Source organism: Fundulus heteroclitus, chromosome 18 (assembly GCF_011125445.2).
Source record: "Fundulus heteroclitus isolate FHET01 chromosome 18, MU-UCD_Fhet_4.1, whole genome shotgun sequence".
NCBI classification, from domain to species: domain Eukaryota; kingdom Metazoa; phylum Chordata; class Actinopteri; order Cyprinodontiformes; family Fundulidae; genus Fundulus; species Fundulus heteroclitus.
In genome coordinates this window covers 27,867,636-27,878,636 of record NC_046378.1, presented here as the reverse complement: position 1 = coordinate 27,878,636, position 11,001 = coordinate 27,867,636, and positions in this window count along the sequence as shown.

The following is an 11,001-nucleotide window of genomic DNA, read 5'->3' as shown; positions in this document are numbered from 1 at the left end:
GTAGGGCTGAAAAGGTGTCTGAATATGAAGATAGTAACCAAAAGTTGTCTAAAAAAGTGTTGGTCATTAGTAAATTGGCAAACAGTAATAATGTTGATAGTTGAACTGAAACGGGAAAACTTCCATCTGATTTAATGTCTCTGAGAGAAAAAAAAGATGCAAATATATGTAAATATCTTCTTACAGTTGTATTTTCAACATATCCACGGATCAAACTGAAGTATTAATGGCAGATGTGTCTGAAATCCAGTAAACGTTTGCATTATTTAATATTGCTTTTTTGTATTATTTGTTTTTTCGTCATAGCAATCTAAATATCTACAACAATAACACCAATTTGTCCATAACTATAAGAACTTGCTTTCCAACTTCTAAGCAGTTTATGACTGCATTGAAAAACACGTCAGCATTAGTTTCCGGAATGGGAATGTGCATTATGCAAGAATGCCACAAACAGCTGAAATAGGTTAGCAAAAACAGAACTGCCTTTTGAAGTTACAGGCACATGAAAGGAGGTTAATACATCACTGTGTGACAAGATAAAATTCCACAGATTTTCATTACGAGACAAATTAAATAAACTGTTGAGGTGGGTGAAAACAATGATAAAAAAAAACAAGGATGACTTTGACAAAGACAAAAATTGGTGCAAGATGTTAAAGTTTAACTTTACACATGAGCTCAGGTTTAGACTGACTGGAAAAAATCTATAAAGTAAAAAAGAATTGTTAGATAATTTATTTTGTATTTTCATAACAAGCAGCAAATATCTGTGCAAAGACCAATGAAACACAAACATAGAACATAAATATCCGTTCAAAAATATTCTATTAAGTATTTATCTTTGCAGAATGAAACTTATTTAACCACAGGAACACACTAACACAATAATTTCATGATTAAACAAAGATAGTGGAAAAAACTTTTATATGTATGTGTAATTTAGTGACTATGTCTGAAAAAGGGTACTTCTTATAGCCATCTACCAAACGCTGACATTGGTCTCAGGAAATATTGCTCCAGTGATGTTTGAGGTGTTTCTTTAATTTCCAGCCTGTTTCAGGTTAACACGAAGCTTAACAATTAAATTCAATACAATTTTATTTATATAGCATCAATACACAACACATGTCATCTCAAGGCACTTTACAAAGTCAAATTCAATCAAATCATCCAGACAGATTGGTCATAAAGTTTCCTGTCTGAGGAAACCCAGTAGATTGCATTGAGTCTTGACAAGCAGCATTCATTCCTCAATAAAGAGCTTAGAGCCACAATGGAGAGTCGCATTGTCGATGGAAATCTCCCACGTGAGCAAAATGAATGTATCAAAACATTTATAAAAAGAACACAAATGTTTGTGAGTCTCCATATCACTTCCAGAATGCAGGACTAGTAATACCATGTTGTTACACTATAATTATGTTTTCACCAACAAGAAGGGACAGTCGCTGCATCATTGAACATTGGCAACTCCATGAAATCTCTACCTCTCTGAACATTTCTTTTTTAATTTGAACCAATCCTATTTTACAAGAAAGTTGGTAAAGCACCCAAGGCACAGTGCCACACTGCACAGCATGCAGATCTATTTGGTCTTCCATGTGCATACATCATCATGGCATCTGTTTTGAGTTGGGTGAGCTTGAGCCAGTTATTTCCTGTGCTGAATCTGACCTCACTGGATACTTTGGCCACTCTTCTGTACGTTGGTGAAGATGGAGTCCCCCTAGGTCTTCCTCTTTTGCATTGCAGGAGGAAGCAGTATTTATCAGTTTACAGGCCACAGAAGTTTTGAAGATCAGGAGATTTAACTTTTCCAATCCGGACATCAGGTAGAGACTCAAGGGATGAACAATGGTCTCATCCCAAAAATGAAGAAAACACTTGTGGTTTTTGTGGCGACAGGGGTGCAGGAGCTAGGACTTCATCCTGTAACAAGTGGATTGCCACTTTAAACCCTTACACTGTTTATCTCAGATGTAGTGTCCTTGGGCAAGACACTTCACATGCATTGCCTGCTGCCGGCAGTCCGGTGGCACTGATTGTCTGGCGGCCCACTTCTGTCAATCAACCACAGCGGTGCAGCTGTGGCTACAATGTGTACAATGACTGTGAATGTGAATGACTGAATGTAGTGTAAAGCGCTTTGAGGTCAACGGACTTGATCGAGCACTATACAAACACAGGCTATTTACCATTTACCATCAAAATCAAAAATGCCATCAAGAATGGAGTCGGGTGGAATCTCCTGGACTATTCTATAGTCTCTCATATTCTTTCCTGCACTTTTGGTCTAAAATATGACACAAACTACAGCCTAACCTGCACAAAACAATGTATTTTAAAAAACAAAATTTTAGCTATAACAAAATGAACTCAACTGCAACTCCAATAAAATATGAATCAACTACAAGACCTATGTTGGAAATAGTTATCATTGCATGACGTCCCCTTTGTTGGACACGTAGTTAATTGCAATCTATGACTTATTAAATAACATAAACTAAAATAATGCTATTGTTACTTAGACAGTCATGTGTATTGTAATATTTTTTTCACCTCTGGGATTCTCCCAGAGGTGGATTCAGAGGAAGTTAATTTGTAGTTACAACAATTAACCACTAAATCAAACTCAATGGAAGGGGGCAGCAGATAACAATCTAACAACTGAAATGCACTTCCACCATATAAATCATTGTATTTAGGAGAAAATAACTGCCAAAGAGGTGTCCACTGTAGTGACCGCTATGCGCCACAGGATTTAAGCAGCAATCAATGTAAGAATGTCCTTATTTATTTTGTACCAGAATTTTTTGTTCTTTTTTCGCATTTTACAGAAAATTGTGTCTAAACTGTGTAAATTGCAAAGGCCGTTATTTCAGCTTTTATCATTCATGCTTTCCTTGAAGGGGAGAGCATCTGCCCTGAGATTTTGATGCCAATACTCCCCACCGGTTTGAGAGGCCCGTCAGCGCACCAGAGACCCTGCGTAGGTCCAGACATCTGGGCATGGACCGGCTCAAACCCCCAGCAACATACTTCACAGTACCCAAGCCCCCAAGGCTCTACCAGGACATCTGCCCAAGAGCACAGCACCGCAGGAACCCTGAGCCCCAGACCCACCCAGGAGCAGCACAGCTACCCAGCCAGTAGCCACTGGAGGCCACCACGAGGTCCCCAAAGGCCCCACCCCAGCAGGAATCAGAATTTAGAGAGAATTTATAAGAATTTGAAGATTAAAATTTGATGTAGAGCTGAGACATGTATGCAAACGGCCAACCTCAAAGTCTGTAAATGTTGCACTGATGTTCTTCTTCCAAATTCTCTTATAATTTTATCTGTCTGCCCTGGGTTGGAAGAAAAAATAGGATTGCTTTCCTAATTGCTGGGGACACCAAAAACCTGTGTGATCTGCACAGGAATTTGCGTAATGCTGTGTTTGCCTGGATGCAGAAGCAATATCTAGTAACAAGCTCAGGCCATACCGATGTGTCAACTGAGGTTGAATCACCATGTTTCTGAGTATGACCCTTTGTGTTAGTTGGCAAGTGGCAATGTTTTAAAGCTTGGACGAAAGTTAGTAATTGTTCATAGTTGTGTGCACTTGGTCAAATTTGTCTTGTTTTTTTTTTTTTGTTCTTCCTCTCTGGCCTGCTGGAAAAGCAGTTGTTTATTTTAAGTTACAGGCATACTATGAATTTTTCAAACAATTTCAAATTTGCAAAAATTATCTTCTATGTGGTTTGAAAGGAAGTATGCAAGAATTTTTTGGGTGGCTCAGCAAAGCATTTACGTGTATGTTCCATTGTGAATCAACTTTATATACATAAAAAAGAATCAAACTGACATTAGAAAATGTGCAAATAATTACAATATGCCATTGTCTTTTAATGTGTTGGGCAACAAAAATATCCATTGTGAAATAAATCACTTTCAAAGACGACTGTCCATGAGTGTATAAACGTTAAAAACCAGTACATATAAAGTCTGTCTAAGGATTTGTGTGTGGTATATCAGTGTGTGAGAGCATGGGTGTTTGTTTGCTTGTAAGAGGCCCAGTGGGTGGGAGAGTCAGGCTATGCTGGGACTCACAGCTGTTTCATGGGGCTCTTCCAGGAAGAACTGCCGGACTTGCTAGTGTTTACTGGTATCCACTTTGTGAATGTGTGTATTTTTGTATCAATGTGTTAGGCTGGGTGTGGGTCCGCTTTTGTTTGGCCATGCATTACCCTATTTCTCAGCTGCCCTCCTACTCATCTGGTGTTCCTCTGAATTTTGCTATGAATTTTTGAAAAGAATGGCACTGACTCATGTGTTTGTAAGTCATAAGAGTGACGTATTAGGCCTTGAGCTAGTGGAGTCATCCCAGTTTGAAAAGTCATGGGCTCCCATCACACCTGCCAACAGGGGAGGGGGTGGCAGATGGATTAATTGTCCCAGGCCCAGGAGGAGGGTAAGGACTGGGCCTCTAATCATTCAATTATAGGCAGAAATGCTTTTTCAAAATGGTGTTATTTGTGTGAAATACGTTTAATATTTGAGTTAATAAAACATTTATATGCATATCTTAATATATGTAGCATGTTCTTTAACCATGGCCCAGAATTCCCCCCACCCACACACAACAATGGTTTGGCCAAGGCGGGTTTGGTCAGCCTCCAATGCTTCGAGGGGGCGAAGGGGGCAGGCAATGTTGCTGAGCTCTGCAACTTGCGATGATTATGCAATGCTTTCCCACTTTTTTGTGAGACATTTGAAGATTAACTAAGCTGTTTTTATATCAGATTGAAGAGTGATCACAGAACAGATGACAGAGAGGGAGAGAGAGAGAGAGAACAAATTCTAACTCCTCTAACAGTAGGCCCAAGGTTACAAGTTTTCGAATCACAGGTTACAGTCAAAGTGTGGATGGAGAGGCTGGCTGCCTGGTTGGAGAGTATGAGCAGAATGGATCATAGAACGATGGCCGACTAAGATGAACATTTCTGATTAAGTGATCCTCGTGCGTGTAATGACAAAATAGATACGTTTCTCATAGAGGACAAAAACTGCCAGCAGATGCAAAGGGCAGGGAATTCCCAACAAATGGGAAAATGTGATAAGAACTGGATGATAAACAGCAGCTTAAAAAATGCTTGCTGTTTTCTTATGAAATTAAGAAAGGATAAACTAGTGCACTAAATTACATAGAATATATATAACATAGAATACAGAAAGCTTTTTGAGAGCATGGGGGGGAGGGGGGTCAGAAATGAACAGTGACTCAATGTCTGTCTTGCTGTCAGAAAGTCGTGAGTTTGGGAAAGGCACCTAATAGTTAGTGTTTTACCTAAATATCGGTACATGAGTGTGGGTGACTTTAGTGTAAAGTGCTATCTGAATCAGTAGTTTAATTCTATAGGAAAGTCACAGATTATCAATTACAAAGCCAGAAAGAAAAACACACATTCAGTTAAATAAGTATTTGATCCCTTCCAGTGCTGGAAGTTACAATACATCAGTCAAATACCACTGATCTTAATTGGTTGAGTGCATAAAGCATTAAAATCCCTTTATCATTCCTGACAAGACTAAATGATCCTTCGAAGCACATCAGGGGGCAAAAGCTGGAGGACCTCACTGCATGGTGAGGTGGGCTAGTGGACAGGTTAATCTACCATCAAGTCTTGGATGAGAACCTTCTTACCGCCAACTTATCATTAAAGATGCATTGTAGAATAAACTTCAAGGTTGAAAATTACCCAAAATATGCTGTTAAAGCAACAATTGAATGGCTGAAGAATGAGTAAGGTCTGGAAGTGGCCGAGTCAGTCTTCATTCCTACAGAAGCCTGTGGAGGGAGCTGGAAATGTATGTTGCCAAATGGCAGCCAGGAAACCTATTGGAATTTAAGATCTGCTGAGACTGATTTTTAGGTAGGAAAAACAAAGAATGGATGAAATCTTACATTATCTGTGGGTGAAGGTATTCAGCTGCAAGACAACAAAACATTTGCTTCCTACATTTTCAAAGAATAATTGCATTAATTATAATTGCCATTATATTAAGTGATAAAATAGTGCTTGATATAATTTCTTTTAGTGGAAATTACTACACTTGTTTGCCCACATGTTTTCCTCAAAAAAGTTCCTGCGTTTCCTTGATGAGCTACATGCACAAGGCCTTTGGGTTTCTCTTTTTGTAGTTTGCTCTGTGAAATGCCCTGGGTAATAGCCCTTGTAATAGTGGGTGTACACGGGCATAACTTACTTAATGCCGTGCATGAGCTGATACACATGAAGTTTGTGAGGCTCATTTTGGGCATGTCCCCCCATGGGAGACCCACAGAAATTAGTTGGGATAAAATAAGGAAGAACTGTTGTCTGCTCTGCAAGGAAAAACACAAATGGGACCCAAAACATTTAGAAAATCCTTAATATAGGCCCATTAGGGTAAAGCTGCAGTATGTTGGTTTTTGAGGCTACTTTTTGGGGAGGTATCAATGTGTGGTGCTAACATACTGTAAATCCCTCAATTGGATGAAAAAAGCACAAAACTATTTTATTCCCCACATCCCCACATGTGGCATGGTGTGTAAAAAATCACCTCATTCTGAATGTGAATAAAACAAGGGAGATAATTATAGATGTCAGGAGAAACAGGAATAGGTTCAATGCTATTACCCATCCTGGGAGAAGAAGTGGGGGTGGTGGAGGAGTATAAATACCCCGCTGTTCACCTGGACAACAGACTGTACTGGAGACGCAACTGTGAAGCTGTCAACAAAAAGGTACAGAGCAGACTGAACATCCTGAGGAAGCTTATGTCCTTCAGGATTTGCAGCAAGATGCTGCAGATCTTTTATAAGTTTGTTATGGAGAGTGTGAGCTCCTCTGCCATCATTTTAGTGGTACCAGCTCTAGAACTATTGACCCAAAGAAACTCAACAAGCTAATAAAGAAGGCTGGCTCTGTTCTGTGGACCCTTCTAGAACATCTGGAGATGATTGAGCAAAGAAGTGTTCTTCCTAAAATGAAGAAAATTATGGATAATGGATAACCCTGAACATCCTCCTCCTCAGACTGTCATGCAACAACAGACCTGTGGGTCTGATGTCCTGTGGGCATTTTAGTCAGACCCTTCTCCGGATTCCGCTGTAAAACAGATTGTTACAGGAGATCCTTCCTGCCTGCAGCCATCACTATCTACAACAACTTGTTGAAGAGACCCCTAGCATTTCATGTCCCCATGGGATTAATAAAGTATTTTTGGATTAGTTTAAAATGAATGATCTTGAAAATTAGCTAAATGAAAAAAAATCTAAGGAATTTGCTATATTGTACTGTTATGTCTTTATTTTTCACAGTTTTCACAGCCATGTGTAAGATTTTGATCTCTCCAGTTTTAAGCCCTGTGTTGAGATATACTGTTCTCTGAGTAGGAATATACCTACTCAGTAGGTTATAGACTAAGGCTATAATCCCAGTAACACTGGTCCATTTTTCTCTGTTGGGCACATTAGTTTTATTATTCGTTACGTAGTTCAACGAGCTAGGTAATGTTGTTGTTGAGGCTGAAAGTGGCAATGCTGACTGAGATGTGGGTTAAGCTGCGATTATTAATGATGTAAAGTAAGTTGCTTTAAGATTTCGTCACCCTGTGTGAAACTCTCACATAAAAAGGATAAAAGGAAGTAGTACTTCATACCCTGTTGAATGGAAAGATGTTGTTGAACTGGTTCACAACACTTGGTAAGCATAGAAGCATCCTCCATCACTTTTGAAATTGTTTATCCGGCAGTACTGTGGTCCCCAGATAAAAAATAAACACTGACAGAGTGATAACAACAACTCGTAAGCAGTGTGATAATACCATGTCTGGCTAACTGTTGACCACCAGGGATTCTAAAGTGGGCATCTGTTTTCACAGCTGTGGCTCATTCATCAATTCCTTAAATAATCTAGATGGTTTTTCATCATCTGTAGTTCAAAGTACTTTGATTAATCAAATCTTGACCATAAAATTTGAAACTGAAAAGGGGTTTTATAAAACATAGTCTGTGATATGTCAGCCCTAAACTCTATTTGTGAAAACAAAGACGGAAAACTCTTTATTCTCTTGTTTTTGCATCGTCTTTTCTCATGAACTGGACATGGGCTTACACCTGACTATTTGTTTTTCTTTCTTGTTTTGGAGACCTGTTTAATTTTCAGTTTAATTGATTTTTCAAAAGCCCTGAACAAATATAGCTTTTCTATTTTTTTCCATTCGGTACATCACCACAAAGCGTAGGCTATGCATATTTACGGGTCTCAAAAGCACAAATGGTGTTTTTGGGTCGATTCCACTAAAAATGTTTCTTAGAGGTAAGCTGTCAACTTTCAAGTCTAAATTATTCTACTATTTGCTGCTGTAAATGCATAGGTATAAAGTCAGAATCTTGTAACTTCAGACAGGCTCTTTTACCAAGCTTTTTGTGAATACAATAATTTAACTCTGACAGAGACAGAGTAAATAGTGTGCTGGATATACGTCTACAGGAGAAGAGCTGTGTACCTATCATGTCACTGTAAGTCTCCTCAGTTGCTCCTCAGCCTCTCATGGGTCTTGTCAGGATCTGAAGGGACAGGAGAACAGACTAAACATGGTGAGACTGGCCTTTCTCTGCATTAAGCTTTGAGGTGTCTGGGCCAGGTACAGATGGGTTCCCTTGAAGGCAGTAATCTCTCTGTTGTGTCCGTGTGTGTGTGTGTGTGTGTGTGTGTGTGTGCGTGCATGCATATGTGTTTGCAAGATGTGAGCAAGTGAGCGTCTTCTCCAGTTGATCTAGAAATAAACATAATGCCTAGGAGGACATGATGTAACCTTCAAATTGTTGCGTGTGACGGAGGGTTTTGCAGTCGAGTCTGCTCTTATGGAACGCTGATTGTTTCTCTTCACTTACCGTGCCTACTTGTGCTGGGTCTCATGTTCAAAGGAATTTCCCCTGAAAATCCTATGAGTAACATGAAAACCACAAGAGAAGTGTGTGACTTCCAGTCTGAGGTGAGTGGACCCGACTCGTAACGGTGTATGATCCTGCCGTCCAATTCTTGGTTAAAAAGAGTTAGGTTAAACGTTTTGTTCTTTAAAAAGCACTGACAATCTAATGGATACATTAGTTATTTTCACATAAGGCCAGGTTGGTTTGGAAAGCATCATTTAATAAACTGTGTTTTGTACTTACTCTGGTTTTCTTTGTGTGATGTGTAAGTGTGTTTGATGATGTGAAACATTTATGTACAAAAACAGGAGAAATCTGTAAAGCAGCATATGACTAGATCGATTGCTTTACTTTTAAAACCAAAACCAAAAAAACAAATTATCAGTTATCATTAACTGTCCCTGAATTTTACTAAGAATAATTTTTATAATACCAATAAAAAGTTCCTATATAAAGACCTAAACAATTCGGAAATGTAAGGCATTAATTCTTACAAGTTTTTAACAAAAAAGAAATATATGTAATTTTAGTGTAGATAAAATACAAGTTATTTATAGACAAGTATTTATCTGAAATCTTTGAAGAAATTCACAAGTAATGCAGCATTGCATTACATACAGATTTGCACACTTCTTTCTTGGGTATGCTATTTTTATAATTGTAAAGTACTTTTTCTTATGTTGTAAATATGTTCTTTGGTGCTGGTACATCCAAATTTCTGCACTGTGGGTAGTAAAGGATCAGTAAAGGATCTTTCTATTCTATTCTATTCTACTACTACTACTACTACTACTACTACTACTACTACTACTACTACTACTACTACTCAGGCGTTCCTAAGATTTTTCCCTACGACTCCCAAATTTAAAGTTCCAGGGACTGGTTACCACCTTTTGGTGGTTTGGGGATGGGGTTGTAAATTACAAGAATAAAGCGATAAGTAAATTAATAGTTTTATTAGAACTCTTTCAAAAAAAGCACAGTCTTCCCCACTGTGTTAGAATGAGGAATGTTGAGCATTTAGTGAGGTTATACTTTGGTATCGGTTTCACAAACAAGGAAACTCTTATTTGCTAAATCTTTTTAGCACATGGCAAACGACAGTTTGACTTTATTCTTGTAATATTCTGACTTTATCCTTATAATATTAGGACTTAATTCTCGTACTGTTTACTGTAGTACACCTAATATCATTACTTTATTTTTGCAAAAAAAGAGAATTGGATTTGGATCATTGTAGTTTAAAGAAAATAAACTATTTACCACGGAGAAGTACATTTTCACACACAAAAAAAACCTTTTGTGAAAAAAGTTTTTCCATGATTAAAGGCAAAACTATATCAAAACAAGCATATCTCTGACATTTTAAAATCAGAAATTTTAATCATCATTTGGACCATCACGTGATGTCTCACAACCCCCATAGGGCTCCCGCCCATCACTTTGGGAACCCATGAACTAACTGATGCATGTTGCTTATCTTCTATTCTGTTAATTTACTCATTAATTATTTTATAGAACATGAATGATGTTTGTATAATATCATTGAAAAACAAATATGCATTGATTTGGAAGGTTTGAGATGGCCTCTGTGATGACCTGTATTTATTGCTAAAATCCCTGTATACACTTTCTCATTTTGACTGTTTTTGCAGCTCATAAAACAACAGACATCAGAGATGGTGCCTTATTTGTTAGCAAAATTAATAGTCTTTATCAATTTTATGAAAAAAAATGCATTTGAAATACAGCAAATACAAAATAATGCCTTTGGATAATCATACCTGTGCAGCTTATGAGAACAAACATTTAAAATAGATCACTTTAAAATTTAAGGGAGGGACAACTATGATTTGGGAACATGTCTATTTTTCATTTATACGAAATAACAACTGCAATAGATAACAAAGATAAGTTTTTTTCTTGTGTCCTTATAATTTCCTTTTTTCATTGCTTTCTTTTGCATTAAGAAAGCATCGTTTTAATAATTCAGAAAACATAATGAACTGCAGGTACAGTAGATCAGTTCTGCCGAT